Here is a 17,380-nt window from a genome sequence, read left to right on the forward strand (position 1 = left end):
GGGGGGGCAAGCCAAGTTGTGGCATTTTAGCATGGAAAAAGTTAATGAAACTAACATTTTAAGAAAATTATAACAGCACTTTATTAGTTTATGAGATTATTTCCTTGATAAAATAGTTTTATTTTAGTTACATATCTTATTCTAATGCATATCATTTTTCATGGGTTTAAATAAAATTTGTTGAATACTTTCGTTTCAATTCAGTACTGATTTTGCTTAAAGACTTTTACGATTTTTGCTTCTAGGGGGGCAGCTGCCCCCCCTGCCCCTCGCTGGGTATACCCATGCGTCTTACATATCTTTTGTTTAGAAATGAGCATATTCATCTAGAATATACCACTTAGATTGTGAATATTTAGTCATGATGTGTCGTCAAGAGTTCGGTGTACAAAGGTTGGAAGCATTGTTGAAACTAGTCAAGTTGCCTGCTATTAATACTTTAAAAAATCATTTTTGAATTTTTAATTGTCCTGGGATGCAAAATTACACCCGAATCTCATTCCTATTTATGTTTTCTTTTGCTTAAATTTTTTGGCGACTCTTTTTCGTAAATAATAGGTACCTCGAGTACATCCGATTTCTTGACTTCAGCCGATGCCGCCCAAGCTACCCTAACTCACCCTAGCTACCCTAGCAAAATTTGCGGTGAACCATGACGTTACCTTGTATTTTAAACATAAAGTATATTTCGTAAATTACAAGCCATTCCTCAAACATGAATCAGTAAGAAGACTTAATTATGTAAAAACTATTGGGCTAATGATTCGCTGGAAGAATATCTTTTATAATAGCCTTTTGGGGGTACAAGGATTACCTAAACGGCTCAATAACTGGTGAGTATAATAAAAATAATGCTCCTTAATTTAGATAATTAGTAAAATAAGACTAAATTGGTTCATTAACAATAAGAAATATTATGGGACATTAAATAATTTGAAGCATCCAAATTACATTATTATATTTGATACTCGGAGGCTAGAAATTCCGAGTACTTAGAGAGTAATAATTTAAAAAATCAACAATTCTCAGAGTGATTTCACGCAGCTATCGCTCTCCTGTCCGCTATGCTTTTCATAATGACGAATCACTTCTCTTTTACATGCATTTCACGTACGCAAAAAATCACACAAATTTTGGTGAATAAAATATGCAACCGACACAAGAACGTTGAACTTCTAGTGCTAATAGGCTTACGGAAAATGAGGAAGTAATGATAGTGAAATGGTAAATTGTTCAACAAATCGGGCCTGACACTCTGCAGTTGCAGTGGAATACATGTACATTGTACACTCACTTTCAAAAGTTTTAGGACAAATTTTGCGGCGCCACTTCTGCTTCTCGATACATTTTGATTTCCCAAACTCTTTTTTTTTTTCTTGGTTACTCACCGAAAACATTTCGTTCGCGGGTGAAGATATATGCACTAGAGGGGAGATTTAACTTGCAAATCGATCATTCTATTTCGATTTTGCGCCACTAACTTCGTCCTAAAACTGTTGAAAGCGACATACATATAGAAGCTTCAAAAGCCAATTTTTGGTAAACGGCTTAATCCGTGCACTCGAGGTGCAACTTGATGTTTGCTTCATCGTGATATTCATAAGAATACACTTCAGTGGGTAACATGTGTATTTCGTTCAAAATTGATCTTTAATAAATTGATTATTAATTTGTATATAAAGTTGATCATCATAATCATGAGTAAAAAAAATACTAAGTTTGGTTTGACGGAGCTATCGATTCCGCTCTCCTATCCGCTATCCTTTTCATAGCGAGGCATTTCATTTCTTTTACATGAAATTCCCATTCCTTTATAATCTGTTCTATGTAACACATTTGAAATCGTCCCGTGCCCTTCTTCCCTTCCATCTGTCCTTCTACGATTGTTTTCATCAGGCCATAATGCCTCCCAACGTGGACAACTAAGTTGTTCCGACTTCTCCTTGCTGTTTTTAGATTACTTTTCGTTTCTCCCACTCTTCTTAGTACTTTCTCATTACTTATATGGTCGATCCATTCTATCTTCATCATTCATCGGTAGCACCAAATTTCGAAAGCTTCCACTCTTGACTTCTCTGCTGTTGTCAACGCCCAACTCCCAAAGGGAAACATCCTCCAAGAGTAGCATCTGAAGAAAGCACTCGTGTAAACATCTTGTGTTGCCCCAATATTATACTAAATGTGCATTTTAGCATTAATAATTGAAGTAACTTTCATGGTGAGTAATTAGGATCCCTATTACACCAACTAATCGTTTTTGAGACATTGACTACTACTACTACTAGGTTCTTTTTTTAATTTTCATCCCATTTTGCACCGGCAAGATGATCGGTTTATTAAAAAAAAGCGTGCCCATTCCCAAAATTAAATAGGTATATACTAGAGATGGACGGATCCATGATTTTTTTCGGATCCGAATATGGATCGGATCCTTGAATTTCGGAGCCGGATCTTTCGGATCGGATAATTTCGGATCCAAATGCATTTTCAAATTCCTGACGCTGAGATTCTCCCGATGATTGTTCATTTTCCTGGGAAGAGTCACACTATGTGCCAGTCGTATTTCGCCTATTTTATTTTCCACGGCTGAAATTCTCCTGCGTATCCTCTGCGAGAGCTTTCAAACAAAACGGTTCATGAGTAGGACAAGAATCGTATGCGAAGGCGCATTCGAAGAGAGAATCGGAACTCTTTCCACCCTTAAAGGGGGGTTGATTCCACTGAAGCTATTATTTAAAATTTCGGATCCAGATCCGACGTCTTCCGCGACTTTGGATCCGATGTATCCGATGAAGGGCAATATCCGCGGATATTTGGATCCGAGGAATCCGATCCGACCATCCCTAGTATATACTAAACAATATTTTGTAATTAGACATTAGTTAAATCAAAACGACTTTGTTAAGTAGCAAAGTAAATCATGTATCAGTGGGAGGAAGTGGGGCCTCTCCTTCGTACTCCCCATTAGGTGATCGCGTGAAGCGAGGCTTTCTCGGGGAATGCATTCACCGCTCGACCAAACCTCCCCCCTTTTCGCTACTTGAGGATGAGGGAGCGGTTGCCGGCGCCAGGTCTGTGGCGATCGGCATGTTTGGCTAATTAAGCCACCAGGGGTTACACGCCCCCCTCTCCAGGCTCCTCATTTCTCCCCCGCGCATAATCCTCACCCGATGGCGAATCTTGGTCTTGCGCCAAATTTCTATTACTGGACGAGAGCAAAATTGCACGGTAGACTCATTAAGGCGGGGTTATTAGAGCATCCTGCTCGGCCGTGTTACCAGAGGTTACTGCGTGTAATACCCGAGCCTTCTGCTCTTAATCTTCAAATGCTCTCTTTTTTAATGATCGATGATGGGATTAGCAGATTGGTTTTCGCCACTTTTGATAATAGGGTAGTTTCCTTCATCAAAGAAAACGAAATGCAATGATTGCAATTCCTTAACCACCATTAGTGTATTCATAATATACAAATTATTTTCGGTTTTAGAAATCCCAGTTTAGACGAATGGCAACGGTCAATTTTAACCTCATTTGAAAAAGGCCAGATTGGCGCCAATGCGATTCCGCTCCACGTGACGTCACAGGGACCTAGTTTCTATACGAGTAGATAGGAGTTTTACAACGTCTGAGATTACTAATGCATGCATGTGGCACAGAGCTCAGGGAAACATCCCTTAATAATCACACATTAAAAATACCTAAGTTCGGAAAGTTTCCTTCGTTTGATAGGCGAATAATAATCCTTATTTAAGCCAAGCGCTACCAGCCAGCAGAGTACTCGGCTACCTGCTAGCAGCCTTCGTCGTATCAGCGCTCAAGCCTCGCCCCAAGGTCACCTCACAAGGCGGCAACGGGAACCAGAAATACGTTACACGAACTTTTTCCCATCATTCCTGCTTAGCCGTCGCGTTTTCGCGCGCTTGGAATTTTTCACTTTTCGTTTACGCGCAGTCTGCCGTGTTATGGTTAGGATTGTGATGCAAGCGTTTTAAGAGAGATAATGAAGTGCGTGTAGCAAAAACCCTTAATACTTAAGGGAAGCTTAAAGAGGTGAAAGAGCTTTGTTAAACTACGTAGAAAGTCGAGTTACCAACGATGAAAAAAGTAAGAAATTAATTCGAAATAATCAGTAGAATAGCACAGGTGATGAGGCCTTTCTACAAAGAGAAGGATCCACTTACAAATGAAAATACAAGCAAATATGTGAGGAAATAATTAATCAGATGAAACGTATGGGTCCTATGGGAACCAGCCATGGCCGATAGACTCTAGCAGACGCACTGGATTGGGTAGTCAACTTGTAGGAGTGGCGATAAGCTACCAAAAATACCCTTTATTTTTAATGTAGCTACGAGCAGGAGGGTAGGACAAACAATTAACTAGGAAAATATAGGTTTGAAGAGGTAAAATAGTTTTGTTGCCCAGGATGCCGAATTACCCACGCTGGACGAACCAAGAAAGAAATATTCGGTAGAATAATAACAATAATAAAATGCCTTTATTCGGGCGATGTTGAGACTAAAAAGTCCTCTCTTCCACCTAACCCCTCGATAGCGTCAATGAAAACATATTAAAAAATTGTATATAAACCTTTACAATACAAAATATATACAATATACACTATTTGTGAAATGTCAAAAAAGATAAACAAGTATGTGTGAAATTTTTGTGTAAAAAATATTTCTGTTTTGTGGAAAAAAACATGAGGATAAGAGTTTAATATCCTTCAGCGAAAAAACCCACTGCAGGAACATGCCCACACAAGAAGGGGGGCGTGAAAAACCTGCCAAAACCCACTGAGTGAAAGCTAATATCATGTTACATGTAAAATAGCAGAATAGCACTGGCTGGAAGGACTTTCCACAAAAAGAAGAATTTATTCACCTACAGAAAAAAATACAGGAAGAGAATTGAGGAAACAATTCATGAGATGCTACATATGGAGCATATTCCCCTATGAAAGCGAGGCTTGGACGTTGAAAGGTGGAGAGAAGTAAAGACCAGAAGCATTCAAAATGTGGTGCTACCGAAGAATGATGAAGATGAAATGCATTGACCGAGTAAGTAATATGGAAGTACTGTGAAGAGTAGAAGAATGAGACGCCTTCTAAAACCCTTAAGGAGAAGACGACAACATAATGAGGCATGGTGGCCTGATGAAAACAATAGGATGGTTATTATTTTTTAATTGCCTAAATCGAACGATTATTACTCCTGGAGTACATATTTCATGCTTTTAGATTTTTAAATGACGATATCTATTTTTCGCGATCAAATGAAAAGTGAAAATTTTCAAGCGCGCGAAATGCGACGACTAAGTATGAATGATGGGAAAAGTCCGTGTGTAGTCATTCTGGTTCCAGCTGCAGCCGTGTGAGGCCACCTTGGTGCGAGGCTATGAGCGCCCGCGCCGTTGCGATTCGGTGGCAGAGTACCCTGCTAGCGGGTAGCGCTTGGCTTAAATGCAGATTATTAATACCCTATCAAACAAAGGAAACTTTCCGACCACAGGAAATTTTAATAGGTGATTATTAAGAAATGTTTCCCTGAGCTCTGTGCCTCATGCTTGCATTGGTAATCTCAGACGATGTAAAACTCCAGACTACTCGAATAGAATCTAGAATTTTCAAATGAGGTTAAAATTGGCCATTAACATTCGTCTAAACTAGGATTTCTAAAACCAAATAATTTGTATATTGTGAATACACTATATCAATGCCTTTCGTTTTCTTTGATGAAGGAAACTACCCTATTGTAGAAGGACAGGTGGAAGGGAAGAATGGCAAGGCACGTCCTCTAATGAATTACATGGGACAGGAAATCAAGGATGCAAAAGAGAAGAAATACGTCACTATGAAAAGCCTAGCTTCGCTTGCTTAATTGATAAAATTGACCCGTTAGGAGTAATGTGGTTTAGTTCCGAGAATAAATTCCATTAGTTCGTCTACGGGCTATTAATCTGTGTACAAATAAAGTGTTATATTTATGAAACTTTTCACTGATCACGATGACTGATCTGATTTATGTGTTTTTTTGATGCTTGAAAAATTTGAGGGCATGTTCTCCGAGAACATTTAGTTGGTGATATTGTTACGAGTATTAATGTGTGACAATGTTAGCAAAAGTCAATTCCAAATGGCGCCTTAGTGCTTATTTGAGCATTCTAATGAATAAATAACTTTGATTATCAGGCGTTAACACAAAACGCGAGATCAGGAGATGAAACCAAGATGTATACCCTAATGTGGGTTAACTTTAAATTCTTTTTACCTTTTGTGTTCAATTTACCTTTTGCAAGCGACTTCCGTCTTAAATTGTGAAAATCTACATGGTTTCTGAATGACGCTTTAGAAAAAAAAGGCAGTTGATATTAAACAGCGACTAGTTCGTACCAAAAGTATAGAGACTCGAGTATGAACGCTTAAAAAAACTATACCTTAAAAGCTATTTTTATGCCATTAGTGTCGTTACCTTCCTCTCTACATTTCTCGTTAATTAATAAGGTTGGTTTTTTTAAACTGCTATTTTCTCGAAAAATTCCTGCAAATCGGCAAGTTCTTGCGAAAGTTATATGCACAAAAACCTTGCCATTGTTAATCCCGAACATTTTTTTGTCTTCTTAACGCGGGTTACATAAAAAAGGAAGTTTTTTTTAGGTCGAAAAGTTCTACTACGCAACTTTGACATGCCCGCTTTCCACAGCTAAATTTTCCTTAGGCAAGCGTTCGTATTGCGATGGAAAATCATAATCAATCTAAGTACCACAAATCAACGGCTCAAATGTAAGTTGCACTCGTAGTAGTAGTTTTCCCAGATGTTTTGCGGCTCATTTATTTAATTTTAACCTAAACTTTTTTTTTCTATTTTAACTGGTTCTGTAATAGATTTCATTCACAAGCTCCACGGTTGCGCCGAGTGAATCTCGTGGCAAGGGGCAAGGGCGTCGATCCAGGGTGCGGCATATTTCTCCCGCGTCACGATACTTGAAACGAAAATAACCACTCTTTCGTTGAGTGAATATGCTGAGGAGGACGTCCGTAAATAGATTTCGGGCCCCACTTAAAAGTGACGAAACGTTCATAAATAAAACTGATGGATGTTGCCTCGATCATTTTTTTCTCTCTATTTTCTTGTTTTGGTTTCAAGCGTTTCCTCTGGAGCACACAAGGAAAAGATCCACCCCACGCATTCCATATTTTCGATCATTAAGATATTTTTCTCCATGCAAAGTTTTTTGCAACTCCATCATCACCCACCCATAACAACCGGTCCATCACGGTTTGTGTACCCGGGCATTGAAGTTTAGCGAACTCTGAAAACTATTTCTCCTTTTATTTCTTGGCAATATATGTTAAATGTGTTTTCTCCAGGGATTGAGTCATGTTAAATAACATTCTAGTCTAAAACATCGTTATCTTAAAATTAATTTATACTCTGCTATTTCTGGCCTTGCAGCATTTTAAGCAAGAGGGTAATATTTAATTCATTTGTTCATATTGAAAGTAAATAAATAATTATGCTTATTAATAATATTACGACATATCATCGTGGTAACTAAGACGACCTTAAGTATTGTTGAGGGCGAATGAGCGTGTTGTCCGTCCATTCCGCCCATTTCAACGACATTTCAGTGTTTTTTTTTCGCTTTTTAAGCAACTTATGTACCCAATACTTGAACACACGTGACACAAATATGTTCCCACCCCCCTCCAAAACCCGCTTGATGAATTCAAGCGCCCATCGACTCGTTAATAATATTACGACAATGTCACAAAATACTCATTCCTTTGCATTCAAAATTATATATGAAAATTATATTATAGATTTTCAATAATTACAAAAATACACAAACTTTTTTCATACCCCACTCACTCCATACACAAATTAGGAGTTAGAAACATCTACGGTGAACGGGAATAATATTATTCTAGAGTTAAAAGCACGCAAATAATAAATCAGAATAGTCTGATAAGTATTTCATTCGCGCACACAAACTCAGGAAGGCATACTAATATTAAATATGAAAAAATCGATGATTTTATCTACTAAGAATAGCCATTCCAGCACGTATTTCATTACCCATTTGAAGGAATTATTATGTTCATTGTACACGCTAGTTCTCGAAAGATAGGTGTAGATATTTGCCAATGTTGTCACAGAAAATAGGAAGCTGTTTTACTTCCCGGTGTACCTGTGACGGCGTTGTGTAGAAAATTTAAGCATAGATGTAAGCTATTCATCAGAACTTAACATCGGGAGTATATTTCTTTGTAGAAGTGAGGCATGGACGAATACTGCAGCGGAGGAATCTAAGGTAGAGGTAATTGAAGTCTGGCGCCACTGGATAATTGTAAAAATAGGTGAATCGACCGATTAAACAACGAGGGAATTCCAAGGAAAGAAGATGAGCCTTATGGAAACCTTAACAAGAGGGCGGAACAACTTAACCCATTTACGCCCACCGTTGCAATATGGCTACATCCGACCATTCTGACGCTCTTGAAGAAAACTAGCACCACTTTTTTTACTGTCGAACTGTCACAAATATGTTGTTGAAGCTTGCAATACTCTTATCTTAACTCACTTATCAGTTTGTATTTTAAGCCGGTCGAAATAAGCTCACTGAAAGAAATTCAATAATAACGCCAATGTTTTGTAGATTGCATGTAAGTATCATAAAAATTAATACCATATGGCGTTGTACAGATTATTTTAATTTCCTTCCTCCAAAAATATCCTTACCCCTAAAGGTTCATCCTCTTTTTTTTTCCAGCCTTTATATCAACTCACCAACCTGTCTGTTTGTTTGTCTGTTTGTCTGGTACAAATCTTGTAACTGAAATTTGACTCACTTCCTGTGAAGCAAAAACGCTGAAATTTTGCACACTTCTTCATTTCTGATGACAATACATGAAAATATAACTTTTTCTCTCCAACCCCCCTTTAACCACCCCCCAGTCAACCTATAGCCCCCCAAAACATGTTTTTGATCAAAGAAGTTCCAAATGGTCGATTTTCGTGTTTTGCGACCACAGTAAAAGTTATCCACCATAAAATTTCCCATCTTTTGACACCCATAAAATCTCACCATATTCACCACAACTCAACATATTCACCACAAATCTTACAAATTTTGCTCATCCCCTGTAATCTAAATATAAAGGCTGGTTTTTTTAAAAAAATTTTTATAAGAGCTTATTAGATCACACGAAGAATTTCAGCAACATTAGATTCGACCTCGTTACCACCCAATGTTGCTATATGGCTACAAGTCATGGGTACAAGGCGGTCGAAAGAATCTCACTGATAGAAATGGACAGATATAGAAATTTTAAAATGCACATCTACTGTCCGCACATTACGTGCTGTATCTTAAAAGTAAACAGGAAGTGGCATTACATAGATTATTTGCACTTTATTCCAAAAATTGAAAGTGATTTCCTTGAAGATTTATCCTTTCTGTTAAGGTCACTCGTAGAATTTGAACAACATTAAATTCTGACCTCGTCAAGACCCAGTGTGGCCTTATGGCTACGGGTCATTCCGAAGAAAGAAGTTGATGTTTCACCAAACATCAACTTCTTTAGCTTTAGTAACGTACAATTTGGCTACGTTATGTGTGCTCCTCCTCTCTCTCTCGGAACTACCCCTCCCCTATCAGCGAAGCCTTCCGAGAGTGTCCGGGCTCTCACGAATGCTCACCCGCAGACATAAAGTGAACAAACTATAGTCTGTTCATATCGGAGTATTTCTTCTCTTTCCAGTCCTCCTTCACCTGTTCCATAAATTTCATCCGCTATCGATTTTTTTCTCTGAGTATTTTTCGCGCAATTTGTGCATTGGGGGTGACTCCGCAAAGATATCGCAGTGGTTAGTCCCTGCATACTTATATCCGCTATTAAGAGGTTATCCAGGGAGTTTTCTCTGTATATAAGGCTATCGCCATTTTGATTGGGCTCAAAGCGCCTCTCTGGCGAAAGTGTGGCAGGGGCAGCAGGTGAAGAAAAGGGTTGAGTGTCTGATGATGCCACAACTGTGGCTAACTTCTGTGGAGTCGCAGTAGTAACAGGGGCTATCGTTTCTCAGACGAAGAGTTTTTCGGAGGATTGGGAGAGAGAGAGAGTCATGGGCGGATGCGATGACAGAGCCATCTGCGGCCCTTTTGGGAAGCGAGCGGAAGAATTCGCCGATGCCGGCTTTGTTTTCGAAATACCCCGAGGGAACGTAATTCATGCGGAACTTAGAAAGTTATGGGGAAGTTGGCGATGAACACAGAACAATGAGGCGGAATGGAATAAAAAAATCCATCGCAAAGGACTCCGCTCTCCGAGTAAAAGTTATTCTCTCAAGTACCCAGTTCTTTTGCTGATCTTTGTGCGATGCATAACCAACACGAGATTTGTATCCGTGGAAGGCATTTAGGTTTTTGGTACGGGTGCAGATGGACACGCATATTGTTCAGCATTAAATGTGTCTATACATTGTTTGACTATACTACTATATTAAGAAATATTATTAAAATTTGTACTATATTAAGAAATGGCCACTTGAATACTCATAGATCCATTGGGCAGTGAAGCTTTTCCCGAACGTCCAATGTCTAATGTTGTGGACGCCACCAGAAAACTCATTACTGTCGGCGTCAAAATGGTGTGCCGCGTAAAAATACGCGTTCTAAAAATACGCAAAAGCCATTTTATTAATATACATTTAATGTTTGAAACTTATTGTGGAAGATGAATGTTGTAGGCGTATTATTTTTCCCTAGATTGATTTACAAAGTTCATGAAGTTGACAAAACGACTAATTTTACGGTGCGCGGAGTCATTTATTGCACTCGCGTGTCTACATTTTTGACTTTAACATAAAACAAAAAATTAAACGGAATTGAAAATAAAATTTCCTTTAAAATGAAGCATTGTTCAATGTTATGGCATCCACTTAAGGCCAGATATAAATTTGCAAAGTACAGCGGCACATCATTTTGACGCCGACAGTAGTCAAAACTTAATCATTTAAAGCCGCATTATGAAGGTTGCTGCCTAATCATGAGATTAATATTTCACGATTTTTGAAAATTATTCGTAATATTTTTCTCTCTTCTCCGGTGTAAAATGATCCTAACGCCTCTTTCAGTTCAAGTATATTTGGTTGCGTTTTCTTCAGATTGTAAAGACGCTTTTCACAATGAGATGTTAGAAATAACATTATAATTTTATTAGTAGCGATAAAGCTCACGTGCTAGTTGAATGCGTGACTAGAATAGATTTTTATGATTTTTTTTTTTATACTTACTCATTCTTCCGAGAATAATTGGAGGAGTTTGATATCCAATGCAGTGTAACATTTGCCAAGATACGAAAAAAAGGTTTTTCCGTTCTCAGTTCTACTTTTCCAGTGGTTATAAAATTTTTGGAGGGTAAAAGTAAGTTTTCGTCCGTAATACCTGCACTCCACAACCAGCCAAGGGTATATAAAATAAATGGATGAAGAAGAACGATTCTTTGCTGAAGCCTGCTGGTAAAGAGCTGTCGGGATGGGCAATGTTGTCTAATAGTCAGGCTGATCAACCTAGCAACGGATGATAGTGGATGATAATCCCACCAATCTATCGCTGGTGACGTCAGGAATGTCTTGGTCCTTTTTGGTCCACGTAAACCTAACGCAGCCGAGATGCACAACTCCGCAGAGTTAGCCGCATAGGGGGTCTGGTTTTTATAGGAGGCCGATGTACGAGTGCAGAATAATTTAAATGATAACCCAAAAGAAATTAGACGGTTTAGTCATGATTAGAGATGCGTGAAAATCGCAAACGCGATAAATGCGATATAGATGCGATGTGCGCCAATAAATGCGACATAGATTCGATGACCGGACTTCTATGATATTTTTACGCTAATTTGCCTTTTCGACGACAAAATTCGTATATTTTGTGCCGAGCGCAGTTTAAATGTTCCACCGACACTCACCGCTTAAAGCATGTGAGCGACTGGCTAGCTGCTAGTTGGCTGGGACTCTACGTGGCCGCGATCTACAAGAGGGCGAGGGCAAGCTACACCTCCGCCACTATATGTCTTATTCCTTAATTTTTTATTTTTCTACAACATATCATTTTAAATATTCTGTAATTTGTCATATAACTGTGTTTCAAAACATTTTATCGTCATTTACCTCATTATGAAAATAAAAAATAGATGCTACAAAATGCGATTAACTGTTATTGAAAGTGCGATAGAATAAAAATGAAAGTGCGATTTTCAGGTATCTCTAATCATGATGTTCCATGAAGTAGGACTATAGGTACTCTTCTTTTTCTGTAGCTATTCCCCTAAGAGATCTTAGGTTCCTAACTAGTCACCTCCAAGTAGCTCGATCCTGGGCATCCCTAAGGTTTCTTGGTTGGATAAATTTTACTACTACCACTTCTTTTTTTTTAATAAAGGCGACCCGGGTTTCAATGAATAATCATCATCACTGGGCGTAAATTATTACCAATTTATCTCATTATTGTAGTTACCTTAGTTACGTAGAAGAAGATGAGATGAATTTCAAAACGGATGCTAGAATAGGGGAAAAAGATGGGTAAAGTTTATGAGTGTGCTGTCCTGGTAATTAAATTTGTTATAAATTTTGAATTGCTCTCTAAAATTTAATTCGCAGCGCTCGTTCCATAGTTTTAAAATAGCAGATAGCATATAGCTACACAAGAACGTCACACAAATACAATTAATTCCCGTATAATTATAATAAAAAATCCTTTTGCTAAGCTTTGAAACAAAACGCTAAATACATCTCTCATTCTTTAAAGCTACACATCTCTCAAAGCTACATCTGCAAAGCAAACAAATTAACGTCATGCCAGTGGTGGCGCATGCATATACGCATATTAGCAACTGCACACCCAAAGATGAATGAATTATAAAAGAAAACTATGTATTCCTTTGCAAAGAGAAAGATAAAAATCCTGTCCACACAAACATGGGATATGAAGCTCCAAACGCTACTGGTATCTCCTTGGCGAATTCACCGCTCTACAAGTGTGCGATCCCGTGGCATCGCGCCGGCCGCATATTCGGTCTACGCGATCGCTTGAGGGTGCTCGGGCGGGACGAGGTAAGCGGGGGGGGGGGGGGGCATGCCATGCTCAAATGAGTGGTTGGAGCAGACTCAACACGACGCGAGTGTGCACGCGCATATTTGGTGAGTAACTCGCAGGTAGTGTAGCAGTGTAGCTGCCACCTACACTACCTGCGCTCAGGATCCTAGTCCATCATTGCATTCATTGCCATTTAGCAGCATCGTTTGAACTCCATGCCCTTTTTCATCATCGTGTATCTTCTCTAAAGGCCGTTTTACACGGGGCACGGAATTGCGCAGGTTATAGCTCCATTAATTTCTAAAATGGCGTGGAATTGCGCGAATGCATGAACGAAATTAGAACAGGGGCTATTTTGCCGTCTCGCATCCACGCATTCTCGTATGTGTTCTAGCGATTCACCGCTTTACACGGCGCAATTTTGATTGCGCCTTCGCACGTACGTCAGATTGCGCAATTCCGTGTACCGTGTAAAACGGCCTTAATGCACACCCTGGACATATAACCACAAGCCGCCACTGCGTCATGCTATCATTCATGCCCATAATCATGCACATAGTCCACGCCCCAGCATTTTTATATAGTTAATCACTGCTTATGAATGTGTTTTGAATTAAATTTTATTGTTATTTGCATTTATTTCATTGTATTATTGTGATATTTCACGTATTATGAGTTTAATTTTATGTTTTTTCACCCATTAAGTTTAATATTGCGTCACATATCATTCCAATTTGAAATGAGCTTTGATTTTAATATTTTTGCAATAAAATAATGCAAATTTTTTGTCACAGAAAGCGATTCAACAAGGTGGGTATGAATAGGCGAGGTGAAAACTCACCCCAAACTAACCTAAATAAATTTGATTGTCACGCAAATGTTTCTTAAGATTATATTTCTTTCTTAATATCCCGTTCGATGTCATTATTTTCTTTTTCGTCTAAACTGGCAATGCTGACGGTATAAATTGTTGTGTTATACCCGCGAATTTTCTGCGCATGGCAGTGAATAAAAGAAGTTTGATGCCGAGCGCGGAGAGTTTAAGCTCGTGATGTTAATTGTACTCATATAAAATTACAGGAAGACCCAAAAGACCCACCAATCAGAGTACCTAGTTTGTCGCTGTTGTAGTAAAAAAACAAATAACGTTTCAGATGTGGTTGGAGTACGGGGAACGAGCGTGTGTGACACAGTTATTTGGCCATTAAGAAACCTATGAGTCAAGGGATGTCTCCATAATCGTGGACACTGACTAAGCTTGACTGATAACGAGGAGAGCGGAGTAGATCAAAGAGATTAGTTAAGACTTTCGGACGCTAGAATTAACTTCACCGTCGTCTCATTCAATTATCCCCTGTAGGTAAACTCCGACAAATAGATTTATTTGGGTGGACGGCTGAATTTCAAGAGAAAGAGCTTCCCTTTGCTATGTATTTCTTTGATGATTGAACCGTCAGAAGAAATTTAAGACATGACGTTCAAAATGTTGAAAAATTGAGTATTTGTGCTTTACGCTTGATTGATCCACGAGCAATGACCTTGTGAGTGGCTAAACTAAAATCTGATACTTCATTTCATTTCCGAGTCATGAATTTTAAGCCTAATCTTAATTATTATCAGTTCAATCCGGGTGCATGGTAACTTCAAACATAACATATTAATCACTGAAATACACGTAAATCAGGTAATAAGGATGTGCTACATGCCTGGTAGCTCATCGAGAACGACCGTTAGCGGTCAATATGTCAACGGTCTCCCCTGGGGTTGATGAATGGTGCATGCGTACAATCTATAGATCCCACCATGCCCAAAAAAATCAACAATAACATAGAATTTGATTTTCTAGACATCTTCTTTTCTTCTTGCGTATGTGAGGGCTTGTTACTTAGCAACGATGCTGTAAAATGGGCAGTTGCGTTAACGAGTCACGGAGGGGATGGACTACAAAGCTCAAATACCTCGAAGGACTGCTTGGGAGAGGCCCCAGTCCGTCCCGCGATTAATGCTGCTACTTTGCTCGCATTTTAAATCGGGTTTTAAAAATGTCCGCCTTGAGGCAATGGGTGCGAAGCAATCCATCTTTTTTCAATGTTTCAATAGAATATTTGCACTCGTAAAGAATGGCATCGGAGATTTGCGAATTCGGTAGATCACATCATCTCGAATACAAATTTCGGTCCAAATTTATAATTTTCCTCCCCAAGACTATGGATCGCTCTACCTTCAGCGCCAAAAGTGGTGACTGACGGAAATCTCATTGGAATGCGCGGCGGGTAAAAATACAGTTCCTGGCCGACTGGAGAATCCACAATATCCTCTATTATAATATTCGTGTAACAGAAAAAAAGCCCTGATGTTAAAAGTTTTGGAACGCGTAAAAAAAAAGATGCTTATGCCAGATCAATTTACAGTTGCAATGCTGTAAATGACAGTGGCGGACCAATGGTGAGGGCTAAGGGGGCTATATGCCCCTCTGGGGTATCCAATTTACACTAGATAGAATGGTAATTTTTTTCGGACCCCTACTAAGCCCCCCCCCTTTTCCCTATACTGAACACGCTAATGGTTAGTGTAGTATTAAAAGGTTTGCAAGAGAAACATTTTTTACAGTCAATGAAACTTCCTTTACATGGTAAACTTTAATGTAGAGAATTCCTCCGGAATCATCAAAAAGATACTAATTTAAGAGTGGTCTACGGAGACTAAAATTGAGCGCCCTACATACAACATTCGGTAAGTGAATGAGAAAATTCACTAATGCTGTTTAGACCAGCTTCTTGACACTGTTGGAGCTACTTTGTTAAAGCGGCTAAGGAGAATCAACTGCAGCATCTCAGCGATACGTCGACAATTTCACGAGGCAGTCAGTAATGAAAACAGTCTAGGAACGCAACCAGCATTGGAGGAAGAACACCGTAAAGCCAGGCTTTACTCCTCTCCGAAATGAGCCAGGTGCACTCGTATTCGGTAATTTTTATGGCGAGTAAACATTCAGAAGTTATCAAACTCGAAAGATTCAGCTTTGACGCGTTCACACAAAGCAACATGTAATAAACTTTATGGAACGATTAGAATACAATCTTTTTTGTTCTTGTTACCGCCTCTGGAGTATTGCCTTATGTTGATATAGGTATGTCTATCAGAAAGTAGAGAGATTTCTTTTTGGGAAGGAAATATCTTTATGTAATCCATTAACAAATCCAACCAGAGTAAAAATAACAGGATATGAGCCAATAAACTCTTAAATGAAATAATAGTACTAGCCATCCGTTTTGCATAACTCTCACTTAGTAGAGCATCCACTGTGTGATATCTGCATCGTGGAAAGTTGGTGAGCACACGACACACTTGAATAGGACTTTGAAGTGCGAAACTTAGGGTTCGTATTTTGGTCAGTAATTTTGACAGGTGTATTACAAGGCATTCCCTTTTCATTATTGAATGGAGAGAATTGAAATTAGACCCATCAGCTTACAAAATTATTGTCATAGTATGAGGGTACTATTTTGAATGATTTCTCAAGCATAATGATTTTATTATTTTATGTGATTTAGCTTTTAATGTATTATAATTTTAAAAATATTTTTCTCATTTTTTCTATTATGATATTTTGAAAGTATTAATAAGGTTTTGAATTATAAATTTATTTTGAAGCAGTCTTTTAACGATAGAACAGCAAAAATCATAATGTCATAATTTGTGTACTACGCTATGTAATCATAAGTTAAATGTATATTTTAATCGCAGAAATGAGAAAGTAAAATGCAGAGAACCTTCTGACGAGTCACATATGGTTCCGAAGGACTAATAATTTAAAGGAAATATTGACCTGATTCCATTATATTTTTGTAACACAATTATTATTCCAACCTTCAAACGCGGGAGGCAATAGCACCCGATGAAGCAAGTTGTAGTCTTTTACGTCGATGAACATTATTGCATTTAAGTGCAGAATGACTAGTCACACATTAGGTGAGGGCTTGAACCCACGCTGGAACAGCAAAGCATCACGCTTACCAACTAACCAAAGAAACACTATTTTTCACAGTAAGCTGCAGGTTATCATCAAACTTTTATTTATATTACTCTCCGAATTTTTATCTAGAGCCAAAAATTTACATTCCTTCCCCAAATTGAAAACGTTTGACAACATCAATTGCACAAACTTTGGAATATCTCTCCCTCAAATTGACTGTACTCTGGATACAATCTACCGATTCGATCGATAGATTTTTCTTCCTCATAGGAAAATCTACTAGGATTGGTAGCATATTAATTGCGTAA

The sequence above is a fragment of the Ischnura elegans genome, chromosome 8 (assembly GCF_921293095.1).
Source record: "Ischnura elegans chromosome 8, ioIscEleg1.1, whole genome shotgun sequence".
In the NCBI taxonomy this organism is placed as follows: domain Eukaryota; kingdom Metazoa; phylum Arthropoda; class Insecta; order Odonata; family Coenagrionidae; genus Ischnura; species Ischnura elegans.